Below are 16529 nucleotides of genomic sequence, written 5' to 3'. Positions count from 1 at the left end.
AAGTGCACATTATTTGTCATGCACTGTGTTGGACTTCAAAACTAAAATACGCTTTATTTCCTCTCTTTTTGGAGCTCACAATATAATAAGGAAAATGAATGCATATCAAATTTTTACCCCATGATGTGAAAAGTAGAATTATCATAAAATCACAGGTTTCAGGAGAAGCCTATGGATGGGTTTGAGAGCTCTGCAAAGTTTCTGATAGAACGTGACACGGCTCATTGTAACTGAAGATGCCAGCATCAGTGAGGGCACTACTTGTATATAGATGGAGGAGACCAAAAAGATTATGTATTTGAAACTATCTCTTTGCTTTATAGTGTACCTCAACGTTGTACTTCAAGAAAGACAATCAATACCTGATTGTAAAATGTCCTACTGGCTCATATTTTCCCTGCAAATCCATATAAAACATTGTCTGAAGATAGACTTAACTATATCTTTAAAACATTTATTTGTCCCATACTGCTCTGATGCTCCTCTTCATCTTACATATAGTGGTCCCTTCTTATTCACAGGGGATATGTTCTAAGACCCACAGTGGATACCTGAAACCTCATAGTACCAAACCCTATATATACTATGTTTTTTCCTATCCATACACACCTATAATAGTTTAACTTATAAACTAGGAACAGCAGGAGATTAACAGCAATAACATAATAAAATAGAACAATTATAGCAATATACTGTAATAAAAATTTTGTGAAAGTTATCTCTCAGCAAACTAGCACAGGTTTCTTTTTTCTTCTTCACAATTTCATAGGTAGATTTGTTCTTACCATAGATCTTTGCAACCTCAGCATATGATTGTTTTTCTTTCCCTTTTAAGTCAAGAACTTTTTTACTTTTCACTTAAAGGAAATATTTTACGGCTTCCCTTTGGCATATCCAAATTGCTAGCATCATTGCTCTTGTGTGTTGAGACCATTATTAAGTAAAACAAGGGTTACTTAAACACAAGAATTGTGGATACTGCGACATTCAGTATGATAAACTAGACAACCACTAAACAACATACAGCATGGATATACTAGACAAAAGCTGGTTGACGGCCAAGTGGGTCAGAGTGGGACTGTACAAGATTTCATCACCCTACTCAGAATCGTGTGCTATTTAAAACATATCAATCATTTATTTCTGGAATTTTCTATTTAATATTTTCAGATTGTAGTTGACCAGGTGTAACAGAAACCATAGAAAGTGAAACCATGGATGAAGCAGGGAAGGCTGCTCTATTGACGTTACTAGGCTATTTTATTATTATTCCTTGTCTGAACATGTCCAGTCTAATAAATCATAAAAAGATTTCAATTTGCCTTCTTTTTTTAGTATATAAATACAGTATTACTTTTTAAAGCCATTTTGAGATATAATTTATATAGCAAAAATACTCCCTAATTTTAACTGCATAATTCAGTGATTTTTAGTAAATTTATGGAATTATGCAATTAATGACATTATCTAAATTTAGACCATTTCGTCACCACAAAAAGACCTCTCATACCCATTTTCAGCCACATCCTGTTATTACTGAACATCTTTTTTCCTAAGAAAAATATAATAAAATGTATATGCTGTCTCTGACTTATAGACTTTGTTCTACAATTCAATTTGTATTCACATAGTGGAAACTTGAAATGAAAATACTCAGATGTTTATTGGGAATTCTATTATTTAGACTCAGTCTACACAGCAATAATAAATAATCCAAAGTAAACTATCTTAATTAAGAATGGAAGTTTTTATTTCTCTCTAGTGTCACAAGAAGTAGGCCAATCTGCTAGAGGAGTTATCTTCAACACATGGTTTTTGTCTCTAAGGTCAAGGGCAAAGCTCAAGTTTCTTCATTTACTACCCAAAGGGGAAGAGGAAGGAACAAGTCAGAAAGTTGCGTGTTGATCTCTTATGGGACAAGACCTGAAAGTTATACACATTATTTCCATTAAAGGAATGTGGGAGCAGTTTCTAGGTGTCCAGCTAAAAGTAGAAGGTTTTGTTATTAGAGATGGGAAAATAGAAAATAATGATGCACTATTAATTTATTCCACAGCACCTAGTATATCATACAATTTTTAAATGCAAAAAAAGAGGTAAAATAGAGGAAAAAAGGGCTACTGAAAATCTCCATAACAACTATCAGATAGGAATATATGCTCAGGAAGTTGGAGACTTTAGCAAGTGGCTTTGAGATGAGCAGAGAGTAGGAGAATTAAAAGCATATGCTCACAATTTATATATGCAGCATTGTTGCAAATCAGTTATGTAATTTGTTATACCCATTGCCTATGCTAGTAAAGATGGCTAATTCCGAGCATTTTGGGGGGAAAAAATTTTACTTTCATTCCCAGAAAAAAGTTGAAAAATGGAAATAATATTATAAATCATAGAGCTTAAACTCTTTGGTTAAAAATCAATTTTTACTAAAAGATAAATATGACATGCCCAAAGACACATGCACAGTTCTTTCATTCAATGAGTATTTACTAAGATTTACTAAGGAACAGACACTCTTTTAGATTCTAGGAGTACAGCATTGAATAAAGCAGACAAACTTTATTCTGGAGGTACATATATCTAAAAGGGAGTAGGCAGAAATAAGCAAATAACAATTCAGAGAGGAATATTACAAGTATACCAAACTATATCATGTATTATCTAGAGGTGTGCAGGAATTAATAAAGGTACAGTGGTGTGATGCTTGGCCACTTTAGATTAGATGGTCAGATTATTTTGAGGAGGAGGTTTTCATCTAAGATTGGGTTATGTAAAATTCAGGCAGAAGGGAGAGCTAATGCATAGGTCCTGAGTCCAGAGCAAGCCTGATATACCCCAGGACAAGAAAGAAGGTCATTGTGCATGGAGTTTTAGGAGAAAGAGTAGAATTTGCTGATATAAGAAAGACCAGGTTTGAGAGAGCTTTTTAAGGCTGGGAAATTGTTTTAAATTTCATTCTACAGGAGAAGGTAGCCATTGGATGATTTCAGCAAGACAAGGAGATGATCTAGTTTCTGTAAGATCATTTTACCTTTTATGGTAAAAAAAAATTGTTGGGTGAGTGAAGGAATCGGGGCTAAGGCTGCAGAGTTCTGGATGAGAAATAATACTGATTTGAGTAAATGTAACAGTTTTGGAAGAGGAAAAGATATGGTCAAGCATGCAATATGTTTTGGAGAGTAAAGTGAACAAAGCTTGAAGATGGGCTGGAGATTTTGGAAGAGGGGGTATGGAAAAAAGGAAGTCAAGAATAATTGTTTAAAGCATTTGATATTGTGGGGAAGGAACAACTTTTCCTCTGCCCTCTAGGTTCTTCTGGCTGGCCTAATAAAAACAGAAAGGATCTCAAAGAGGTATTAGTATCCCTATGTTCATTGCAGCACTATTTACTGAGATCCTCACCTGAGGATAATTCACTGCCAGTTCCCTTTATGAGGCTAAATACTCTAGTTTATGGTTCATAATCTCTTTCTTAAATCCTAGGCAATCCAGTATTTTACTCTTCACACATCGCCTCTCCCCCTCCATGGAAACATTTCATTCTTACAAGTAATTCCCTTGGACAGCATCAAAGACAATTTCAGGCCAAATGTTTTCTTCTTGCTTGTCTACATCTGTCCTAGAGAAACACTCAGGCAGCTTCTGTCTTAACACATTGGGAAAGCACAGGTTAATTCCTCGGCTGTCACAATAGCTAAAGAGCCAGTTTCTCATCCTTCAGATTTCTTAAGTATGAGTCAGGCACTGTTCACTGTGGCCACCAAATTGCAGGGGATACATTAAGATAAGTAGTTTCCTCAAAGTTTCAATTCAACTGCAGCATGAAAAGCATCACCCTCTCTCTTGTGCAGCGTTCTCAAAAGAAATCCCTATCTGATCAAAAGGATGCCAATTTCATCCCCTAATTGTGAGTGAGGAAGGTAAGGGGTAGGCATGCACTGCTTTAAACCGTCCTCTGCAGGATTGTCTCAGCTCACTTTGGAATGTTGACATCAATTATTTTGTAGCTCCAGCAGAAAATCAAGCTCAAATAAATTTATTTTAACATATGGTAACACGTATTTCCTTCTTCTTCATTTTGGGTTACTCTTTTTTTCACTCAGCTGAAATGCCAATAGCTACTTTGATCTGATACTGTTTTAACCCTAAATAATTGCATGAACTTTGCATTTTAAAAAATGTATTGAGAAGGTTTTTTTTTAATTTGATCTGTGTTTCATAATAAGATAAATTAAAAACAATTTAAATTTCACCTTATTCTTTTGACTTGCAAACCTCAAAACAATGTGGTATTAACTGGGACTTTATTATGCCTAATCTTGCAGATAAATGATATAATCAGTTTTCCTTTTAAATGCAAATCAAGTAATCACAGATTAAGAATTATGTAGCCAGAAAAGATCATAGAGTCTATGCTAACCACTTCACTTCATCTTTGGCTTTAAGAGAAAAAAACAAAACAAAACAAAAAAAACAAAAAAAACACCACAATCTTTAAATTACTTGCTCAACATTATAAAACCAATTAATATTAATATCTAAGATCTAAGTTTACTTACAAAACTTTCTCCATTATAGCACAGTGTTCAGTATTTATACAAAACTACAAATGATTCTCAGTAACATTAAAAGTGTTAAATGTTTTAATTTAATGGTGGCTTTGTTAGAGATGTTTTATAGGATAGATTTCCCCTTCCTTAATGAATGCCCTTCATGTTTTTGGATGGGTGCCACATTATTTGTCTTGGCAGGATAAAATTCCTCCTCATTTCCCTAAATTATGTGTCTTTTCCTCTAGTATAGTTAATAGATGTCATTATTAGTGTTGGTGAATTTTGAAAAGTGTCTACATGGGAATTTCTATCATGATTCCCCTTGGCCTCTCCTACTCTCTTAGACCTATAGATTCACTCCAGGGCAAGAGAGGAGAAATGAGAAAACACAGGATCAGGTCTGCCACTGTGTTTCCATTAACCTGAGTGGTCCCCTCACAACCTCGGAAGTGCAGAGAGTGAATGATGGCCCAAGTGGGGCAGGACAGATCGATTCCGTAATTTTTACTTGCTGTTTCTCCTCAACCCTAACTGGCTATTGATTGGATGAGCTGTAGATGGGTAGTGCCTCTGGGACCTCAGAAAGACTAAGAGGAAATTCCCTCCTTCCACGCAGCAACACCTTCAGGCTATTTTAGTCATTCACTTTTCAGAGGAGAGTAAAACAAAACTTAACAATGAAGTCTCCCCAAGAGAAATAAATTTTATCTTCCAACAGGAAAGTGAAGTCACTTTAATGCTTATTCACCCATCAGCTATCAATTACCTATTTACACTAAAGAAAAGAAAGATTTCATACAGGTTCATAAAATTGCAAAGTGGGTAGGGGTTTTTTAAGATCATTTGATTCAATCTCTTTGCTTAACAGATGAGAAAACTGAAGCCAAGAGTTAATAATCCCCTTATCTGAATGCTTGGAGTAATTTGAAGTAACCTTGGTTTTTCTAATTCCCAACCTAGCAGCCTCTGTTCTTAGAAGTTTTCTAAGTCCTAACAGAGCCATAGAGACAATCTCTATTCTTGCTTTGGATCTTGTTATGTCATGTTATAACACCTCAGACTAATGTAGCCACCTATTCCCACTGTGAGGTTGTATCCAACTTCACGAATGTCAGGCTGGAGAAATGGAAAGAATTTTAGGACTATTGACATTACTAGACCAATGTACCAAGTCTTAAGCTTGTCCTGTCTCTGGAATCTTTGCTTTCTGAGACTAGAAAGTTCTGTAAGATTTAAAACAGTTGGAATCAAGATTTCATCTCTTTTCAGCTTAAGTGGTACTAATTAAAAAATTCCTCTTCTCAAGCTTATTCTTTCCTCTTTTTTTCCAGTGGAAGAGCCATATAGGAGCCTGCAAAGAATGGAGAGCACCGTGTGGTTCAGCTTGAGGGAAAGAAAAGACATTGGCTATATTTTGTTCAAGAAATTCAAACTAGTTATGAACATAGCATGGTCAACTAATGTCTACTGCTGGAATGAAGGGCATCTCTGATCTAGACACAGAAGCACAAGAAAATCTTCATGGATGAGATTCTTCAGAGATGGAAAGGTTGGAGGGATTCATTCAGTGGCATTACTAGTTTGTAAAAGAAAATAATGTGAAGGTCACTAGGGTTTTAAGAAATTCTTTTAGATCAGTTCTCAACCACAAGGGATTTCATTCCTGGGAATTTGTCCCACCAGGGGACATCTGTCGATATTTGGATATATTTTTGGTTGGCACAACTTGAGTGAGGTGCTATTGGCAACTAGTGGGTAGAGAACAGGGGTGCTGCTAAACATACAATGAACAGTACTGCTCCGTGAAACAAGTTATAGTAAAAAATGTTAATACTTCTCATATTGAGAAACCCTGTTCTAGGTCACCTGCTGTTCATCTGGATTTCAAAAAAATCACATATTCAAAGAGTATCTTGTATTCTACTGAACAAATTATTAATTCAGACAGAAAAAAATGGCTTGTGCAAAGGAGGAATTTTGTTTTTGTTATTTGGAATGTGTCAGATCTTTTAATGTTTGATTTTACTATATCACAGAGTAGATCATAAGACTGTCACAAGCCTGGAGACCGAAGGCCATGATGAAAACTTGAGGACAGTGGTTTGCCTCTTGGAAAGTTAATTTACTTCTTAACAATGCTTTTTTTTTTTTTAATGGGAATACTACCTTCCTTGCTAATTGATGGGTCATGCTACTAGTTCTGCCCAAATAGCTGTGGGCAGATAAGGTGTAGCATTTAATGGCAGGTTGGTGATTTCCCAGGTCTCTTTCACCCTCATGCCCTAACAGGTGACTTTAAATAGTACAGTTTCTATACCCATAATGGACATGACTTGAGCAAGAGATAACTGTTCTTTATTTTAAGGTATGTACTGCAACTTGGAGTTGTATAGTATTTCAATCTAACCTATATTTGTTAAGACAAATACTGTTAGTAAAACTTTTAAATAGGCCATTTTGAATTGAAAATGCAATAGTTAAATTGACTACAGAGTCAGAATGTTAATTTACATTAAAGTCTTAAGTGATTGACTAATGCTGCTGGGGCTGGAGAAAGGTGTAGGAGTGAGAGGGTATATCAGTGCTGTCACCCACCTTGGAGCTACTATGGCAACAGAATACTTCCAAAGTTGGCTGCCCTCTCCATGCTAAACATCCCCAAAACATCATTTACTAAGGTTGGAAAAAACTAATATCAATAATAGTGTATGTTTGCATATTTGTGCATGTATGTGCATGCATGTAGGGGCATAGATTAAAACCCATCTGATGTCTCTTGACAAGGAATTGGATGGATGCATCTTAGCTTACTTAAGTCTCTCTTAAGCACCATTGTATGTGCCCCATGCAGATATTCGCCCCACAGACGGTAGCTGTAATTAATCAACATTACAAAGAAAAGCAATGACATGGCAGGGAGAGAAGGGGAAGTTTTTGGTTTTGGTTGTGTGTGTGTGTGTGTGTGTGTGTGTGTTTTAAGAGTGTTTATTTAAATTTTAAAATAAATTTTAAAACAGATATATCTGGATGGTAGGAACTAGAAGTTTGACCTTCTAACAGGAGAAATTACTGGTAAGTTACAGGAGTAAATAGAGTTGTCATTAGAGGGTGTTCATAACCAAGTAAGAAAGAGGGGTGTTGACTTAGTTGGTGTCAGTTATTGGAAAAATAAAATGGTTTTACGTCTCACTCCAGTAAGTTGAGAATCCTAAATGAATCCGTTTCAAAGAAAAAGATCGTTCTTGCTGATGGGATGCTTACATCTAGGAGAGTGAAAAAGACAAAAATTTCAGCATGATATTAGAGCAGGGCTATGGGGATACACTAGGTGTAGGAAATCGCAGAGTACACTTTACACTTAAACTGGGGAGATACAGGAAGATTTCCTGAGAAGACAGCATGGTGAGAGCTAAAGTTTTAAGGATGAGTAAGAGTTAGCCAGGCAAAGAATGTGGGGAAGTGCAACCAGGGCAGTTAAGCAGCATGAGTTAAAATAAAGCATAGAGCTGTGACACAGCGTGGTGTATGCGAAAAACAGCAAGTCATGTGGTTCCAAGTGCATAAAGTAAGAGGCAGGACGAGGCAGAAAAGATGGTAAGAGAGTTAGATAGGTCATGGAGGGCTACGAAGTATATAACATTAAAGTGTGAGGATTTTATAGGCAACGTTATTTCACTGAAGGGTTTGAAAGCAGGCAAGTGGCATGATCATACCTTATTTTAGATGGAATAGCAATGGCAATTCCATGGAGAATGGATTCAAAGGAAGGGATTCTGAAGGCAAAGACAGGCACTCAGTGAGCCTATAAACAAGGAAGGTCTAAACCAAAGGCATGATGTTATGATTTCAGGAAAGATTATAGATGTGTATTTGGTAGGTACATTTAGTAGGAGATCTGCTGGACGTTGAGATAAGGACAATAAAGAATTTGATATTGTATCTCCAATACTGTATTTTACCATTACATTTGGAAGGTTGTTCTATAAAATATATTATACAGGAGCAGGAACAATTAATAGGAAAGACAAGCTTATGGCAAGTGTGAGATAGTTTTGAGGATATCCAGCAGAGAGTTGGGTACATAAATCTGAACTTTAGTGTAGATATTGGCACTAGAAATACACAAGTGGGAGTTATAAACATTGGCTGGTAATTAAGACTACAGAAATGGAAAAAAGTCTTCAGGGAGTATATATGGAATGAAAATGACCACAGGTTAATGTTGAGAGACATTTAAGAAGTGGGCAGGAAAAGAGAAGACCCATAGAAGATTGAGAAAGACAAGCCAAAGAGAGAGAAAGTGGCTTCCTAATTACAAATAAAAGAGCTGCAATATTGACACTGTTCTAGTAGGTTAAGAAAAATGAAAGCACAAACACAAAAAAGCACTGGGTTTATAATTAAGAAATCATTGGTTATTCAGACTAAACAGTTTTGGTAAAATGATAGAGATAGTATATACATTACAGGGTATTGAAGAATAGATTGGAAGTCAGGAAAAACATCTTATTTCAAGAAACACGTTGGTAAATGGCAAAGAGGAATCAAATGATGATATGAAATGTTTAAGTTTCAAATAAATTTCTGTCTAATGACTTAATGTTTGAGAGCCAGGGAGAAAGCTAAGTAAAAGGGAGAAGGAAAGGGTTGAACTGATGACCTAAAATCCTGGAGGACATTTACAAAATAAAGAACAGATGTCTGGGTCATGACTGACCATAAGAGAAGCAAAAGGGCCTCTCAGTAGGTCAGGGTAGGTATTGGAAATCTGAAGGGGAGGGGGACAGAGGAGCAAATAATTCATGCATTATGGATTCAAATTTCCTAATAATATAGATGTTTAGGTGGCAAGAGTAAGAATGAGAGAGTGGAGGGACCTTGAAGGTAAAGGTGGAATAGTTGTTGAAAGAAATAGAAAAGAGAATTCATTAAGGAGGCCAAAGATTGTCAAGGATCTGAGGAGCTAACTGGGGTTGAATATAAATTTGTGGCTACATGAATTTTTAAACTGTGGCACTTCTCTAGCAATGTTGAGCACCTGCATTATAATAAAGAAGGTAGATATTAAAATTAATTCAGTATTGAAAATTTATAAGTTAGGTGTCTCTAAAGGTAAGCTTGCAAAGCATTGAGGTTATTGGTAAAACAGTAATTGAAGTGATCAATAATGGGATCTGTGCTAAGGAGAGAAGACAGCAAATCTTGGAAAGTCTAGCTCACCTGAGAGGAGGTGGGAATGGATCAAGGAGCTGTTGTTTCTGTAAAGCTGTTTAGTACGGGTAGCAGGAGTGAAACTGAGAGCTAGAAAGATAGGTGGTTATAGTTAAAGCATACAATATCAGTGCTTAAGATTCAGATAGGTACACCTTTTCGTTTGACTTCAATGTATGGCATTGGCTATGATAAGTTAGACATTTTTGTGCCCATCTTGTGATAAAGAAACTTATTTGGAGAGGTTAAATTATTTGTCTGAGTTGAAACAACTAGCTAGCAGGGATTAGAGCTGGAACTTGAACCCTAGTCTTTCTGACGCCAAAGCTTCTGCTCTTTCACCATATTGTTCTCCACAATTTGGCTTTTCAGTACCGAAATAAAGGTAGGCGCCACTGTTTCCCCATTTGTGTTGTTTTAATCTGGAAAAGGGTCAATATAATTCTGAAAATCAGTTGTTTTAATTACTTTGTTTTGTTTATAATTGTTGATGTTCATGCTTGGTTCCTTTCAGTCTGAAATGTTAGTATCATTTTTATTCTGGAGATAAACAGCCCCAAAACATTTTGCTCATGACATTGTATGAAACACATCAAGGAAGTTCATTAGGGTTTCAGAATTACATATGATTAAGTAAGATAGTAAGATGCTAAATACAAGTCATTTCAATTCAAATTATGTAATACTATAGATATTTTATTTATATTTTGCCAGAAATCTTGTTTAATACAGTTATCCTAATGCTTTTCTTGTAGAATACCTACTGGCTTTTCATAAAAAATCACAGACATCCATTAATGAGTCCATCTGACTTTCTAGATAATTAGAATGCCCCTCAGCTTAATAACACAGGGCTGTATCAGAATTATTTTACTCACGAAGATGTGGAAACCAGGTTTCCTTATTGTCAAAATATAAAGTTCTTAATATCAATGCTAAAATGCACATACAGTTTAACTGAATTTTTTTTAAAAGGTCATTTCTTTTGCCTGATCTTCAATTACTTGGATCATAGTCTCCCAAATTTCTAAGTGTTCTTGCATTTTTGTAATTGAGTTAATTTCAGATTAGCTCCTATAGCAGCTTACTTAAAAAAATAGGAGTATTAAACACATTTTTTTCTTTTATTATAAGGTTCAATTTGGTCTTGTTTGTGGCATTCAATTATAGCCTGATGATTTTATAACATTTTCTTTATACAGAAATGTCTGTTTTCAGTTAATTTTGGTGCTGTGATCCCAGTAAAAGTAACCCATTAGAATAATGTTCTAAAATGAAGTTATTATTATTTTTTTTGCAGAGAATTTTCAGCCAAACACATTCTCTAATTTAAATAAGCTCCTTTATTTTATAAATTAAATTGTTTATACAAAGAAATGCAAAAACATGGTTAAACCTTTAAGTATTAGGTCATTAAAAATCCATTCTTGCTTTTCTGCCCATAACTACATCTTTTTTCAGACCTGTCACCCATTTCATTTAAGCACTTAGCTTTCTTCTAATGAATGAATTGGCATTTCATATTACCTTATTATCCTATAAAACAAAATGCATACTCAATAACATTAATGGTAATTTCTCATAAAGACACATTATCAATCCGGGTGCTACCTGTAAGCATTGAAAATCGCAGCCTGCACACAGAGCCTTTCACATCTGGGCCTGAAGAATTAAAGAAAAATTAAATTTGACAGCAGTAAATTCACAGGCACAATCTAGGCCCCAATTTGTATGCAAAATGAAATGCTTTATGAAAATTTCTTCTATTTTCTCACGGAGATTTGGGGAAAAGATTTCACTCAATGCTTCTTCCTTTAATATCCCTCTACTTAAATATTATACTGCAGTCACTGCAGACTCTCTTTGATGTATAAATAATCAAGTTAAATTATGTGCAGCAAGGAGACTAGTGCTCTGCCATTCTTATTTTGCAAAGTAATTTCTACCCTGGAGGGTCAAATTTCCCTGACAAATTCTTAATTACTATGTTGCAACAGAAGCAGAATCTATTTGTGCATAAATCCCGGGCATTCCCATGTGGCAAGTAACTAATATTACCAACCATTTCACTTGGCCTGTTCACTGAACTCCATAATTAGATAATACTTTTGATGATGGTACATTTGAAGTCTTAATCCATTTAATTTTTTATGAGATTTTTTTTTTATTTTAATAGGGGTATGCTAGTGACCACTGCCTATTTAAAAATCATTAAAATTCTGTCCACAGCAGTAATAAAGATTAAAGATTACTAATATGGCATTCATAACCTTGCTGGTTTTCCAGAAATCCAGGGCTTAAGGTAAATGTTAAAGGTCATTTAATATGTTAGTCACTAATTATAATCCTGGGTAATAGGTTCCTTTTCTAATTATCATGGTATAAAAGTTCTATTGTTTGGGTCTATGCTTCTGATTTTCATATTTAGCTTTTTTGGGGATGAGTAATCCTGGAATTAAGCTCCTGAACATTGATGAGAGTAGGTAATGTTTGATGAGTAACTGGATAAAAGCTTGTATTTGAATGCCGTACGGTATTTTGCCTTGAAGTTACTTACAAAAGATGCAGCACCCCTTTTCTAGCACTAGGTTCAGGGAAAAGGTCACTGTAAGATTAATTCACCCATATTTTAATATCAAACTATGACAAATTTGATAACAGCCTTTTGGTGCTCCTGCCAAAACATTAAGAAAAAAGCTTGAACAACCAGAACCACGAGGAAGACATTTTTTAAAAAGTGAACTAGGTTATGTCTGTCCTTTAACCTAATAACAAAAGGGCAAAATTATACAATTCACATGTCAATAAATTGTTCACTCCTTGTTTCAACACACACATGTACACATACACCTCTATGCTAGAGTAGCTGCCTGAAAAAAATCACTAGCTGCCTTTTTGCCTTATAGTTTAGGATCATGAGAAGCTAAAGCCATGATGGACTAACTAAAATCCATCAGATTTCTGGCCATTATTTTTTTCAAAACTCAGATTGTCTTGACATTTCCCATTTATTTTTATATTGGTTTTGAAATTATTACATATGTTCTACTTATACAAAGTCCACATTTTCAGTTATTTCCTTAGCATGTATTTTTCTATCATTTTGAAAATTGCATTTTGTTCCTGTTCAGTCTTACTTATATGTGCTCAGTTTTTGCATTTCTCCTTGAAGGAAGTATTTAGATAAGTCACTAATATAATATTGAGTATTATATTGAATATTGTTTTTTTAGGCTGTTAGAACTTCAGAAGAACCTTAAGAACATTTTATAAGAATACTATCTGTAGATATACTTCAATTAATTTATAATTGTTTATTGAGCATTTGCTATGTTACAGACACACTAAGAACCCTGCTATCATGAAAATTGTATTCTAATTGACATGAGAAATACAATCAACAGAATAAACATATATATTAAATAATATGTCAAAAGGTTAAAAGCGCTATAATAAAAAAGGAAGGAAGAAAAGGATTGAAAAGTAGGAAGAAGGTTGATATGTTGTTTTAAATGATCCCAGAAAGTGACATTTGACCAGAGACTGATAACGGTGACTCAGGTATGTCAGGTATCCTAGGAAGAGAAGCAGGAGGTACAAAGGCACTGAGGGAGGAAGCAGCACACGTGGCTTGTTTGAGGAGCAGTCTGGAAATGACTGTAGTTAGAAGGAAGTGAGTAGAAGTAAGAGTAATAGGATATTTCTTTTAAAAAGTATTAGGGTCCAAGTCACCAAGGGTCTTTAGGCTCTTGTAGAAACTTTTTTCTTTCCATGTGAGATGGAGCCCACTTGAGTATTTTAAATGAGAAGTGACATAAGTCTACTTAGATTTAAAAATGATAACTCTGATTTCAGGACTGAAAATCTGTTAATGGAAATACAGAGGTGAAACAGAGAGACTAGTTAACGAGCTTTAGAAATCACTCAATCAAAAGATGATAGTGAATTCGATCAGAGGATCCTTCTGGATATTGAAAGTCAAATTCTATTTACTTTGAAATTAGAGCAAAAAAATTGATAAATGATGAGATGTGGGTTGTGAGAGGTAGAAAATAGTCAATAATGGTACTAGAATTTGGCCTTTAGCAACATGGCTTTTATTTGTTACCTCAAAATAAAACAAATAAACAAAACACACACACACACTCACTAAAAGTATATTATAGAATTAAATGCCTGAATAAAATGTTTTTAAGGGAAAATGGAAGGCAAAGAATTGGAGATGGAAAATACAAGTCTTTTTAAGAGTCTTGCTGTTAAAAGTGAAAAGAAATGGGTTGGTAGCTAGAGGGAAATAGAGATTTAAGAGGTTTCCATTTAAAGATGGAAGAACTTACAGTATATGTATAGAAGGTGTGCTTCTCAGGATGATCAAATGGAATGGGAAAATTAATGGTCACTTGAAATCAATGGTTATAAATTTAAATTGTAACAATGGACCACGTCCAGGTTCAGAGGGCCCAATGTATGCATAGTTTATGTGGCAAGTATGATACAACGATGGTTAGATTTTACCAGAAGAAGGTGACAAAGTGAAAGAGGGTTAAGAAAGTTGGCAGTGTTTGCACACAAAAGACAATGTGGGCATGTAGAATTTAGACTGGCTGACGAGGGTAGCGAGGGCAGGAGGATGCATATAAACAGTGGCAAATATCTCTGAGAGGCATCCCTTTATACTTGGGGGAATGGAACACATCAATGCATAAGTCAATGATCCTTTTCAGCAGATGGTTTTCCTAGAAGAGGACAAATAATAGGGCTGGTGAAACTGTAAAAACTCATCAAATTGAGGTGTATCTGGCAGCACAGTGGTAAACACCAAGAGGTGGGAGGCGGGGAAAGGTGAAGCAATTATAACTGTAAGCATGTTAGTAGTCCTACAGAGAGAAGAAAACTATGGATATGCTTTTTCAATTAAGATTACAAAATTAACACAAAAGCAAGCAATGGTTGATGTTGCAGGCTGGGTTTTATATAGGGCCTGGCAGTTGCATGGGACCCCATGCTTGGAATGCCTGTGTACTTAATGTAACACTCTGCTGTCACAGTCTTGCAACTTTCAATAATTTGTGAACAAGAATGTTTTGTGGTGTCCTGCAGAGGGCAGGGTCAAACTCCTATCCAAAATGAATGTGGATGTTGAAACTGCTGATGTCACACATGCAAAAGTTTATTATTCAGATAATAAGGGTTTCTGGAGAGAGCAGGATGGGCTCCCAAGCAGGTCCCAAATGGTTTGACTGTACAAGGGGCAAATGGCTTTAGTTTTTATTGCGGCTAAGTGACAGACAGGCTGGAGTAAGTCTGAGGAGAGCTGTGTTTGCTGGTTTAAACTTCTCCATTTGGAACCAAGGCAGGGAAGGAGAGCTTTCTAATTGGCCTGTCTCTCTATGGCAGTGGGTCTCAACCTTCCTAATGCTGCGACCCCTTAATACAGTTCCTCATGTTGTGGTGACCCTCAACCATAAAATTATTTTCGTTGCTACTCTATAACTGTAATTTTGCTACTGTTATGGATTGTAATGTAAATATCTGATATGCAGGATGTATTTTCATTGTTACAAATTGAACATAATTAAAGCATAGTGATTAATCACAAAAACAATATGTATTTATATATTGTGAAATATTTATAATTCATGAAGTGTCATTTTACCTCCAATACTGCTGCTTTCAACACAGCAGCTGCTTTCTACACAGTAGCTGCTCTCTACACATGTGTGACTGGTCTGCGTAAGTACATTATGGCACCAACCCTGTCACATACACCGTATTTGTATGGGGTGTATGTGATGGGGTTGGCGCAATGATGTCATCACGCTGGGTACTCGTATGTGGGCGTATCTGCATGTGGGCGGACCTGCCTGGAGGCAGATAGAGGAGCGGTGTCTCGGTTCCTAAGACCATCGGAAAATATGTGTTTTCCGATGGTCTTAGGCGACCCCTGTGAAAGGGTCGTTCGACCCCCAAAGGGATCGCGACCCACAGGTTGAGAACCGTGGCTCTATGGGCTTCAAAACTGCCAGTGATTCTGTTTAGTCACTGACTGAGAAACAGAATAAAAATTCAGTCAGATTCTTTATTAAAAGAGGTCTCTGAGATTACATGTTGCACTAGCCCCACAAATTATGTAGCTTGTCCTGGATTTACAGAAGCAGATACTGAGACAAAGATATTTATTAGGGATTCACTATTGTGAAGCAAAGGGGGAAAGCAAGATGGGATAGAAAAGAGATTGGATTGTCACAGAAGCCCCACAAGGCTGTTACCCATCAATATCCCCAGTGTGGAATAAATGGCCGTGCTTTAATTTCCTCATGTGCTCATCCATAGAAGTGGAACTACATACCCTTCAGAGCTAGAGAGCACATCCTTCTCTGAAGGGTGATCTGGGCAGGTTCATCTCTACATCTACCAGAGCTGGGCAGCAATCAATAGTTTTGGAGTTTCCACAGGTTTTGATTACAAATTAAATATTTGATTGCTTTTGAAAATTACATATAAATAAGGTCTGAAATAAAGGCCTTAAAGTTACCCACATCGATAGGTCACCAGATACAGTGTAGAATTTATTGTCACAAAAGTAGCATTCAGACTTCACCTTCATCATTTGTTAGACACACAACTTTCTAATATGGAAAGTTCAGCCTCTTTGAGTGTCATTTTTTTCTTTTATTCAGATAATAATAACAAAAATATATATTTGTTTTGAGGAATAAAAATGTGAAAAAAACAAAAATAAAGGTTTCATATAAATGTTAGTTG

This window comes from Hipposideros armiger, unplaced genomic scaffold, assembly GCF_001890085.2.
Source record: "Hipposideros armiger isolate ML-2016 unplaced genomic scaffold, ASM189008v1 scaffold_554, whole genome shotgun sequence".
In the NCBI taxonomy this organism is placed as follows: domain Eukaryota; kingdom Metazoa; phylum Chordata; class Mammalia; order Chiroptera; family Hipposideridae; genus Hipposideros; species Hipposideros armiger.
This window is presented reverse-complemented; position numbering follows the sequence as displayed.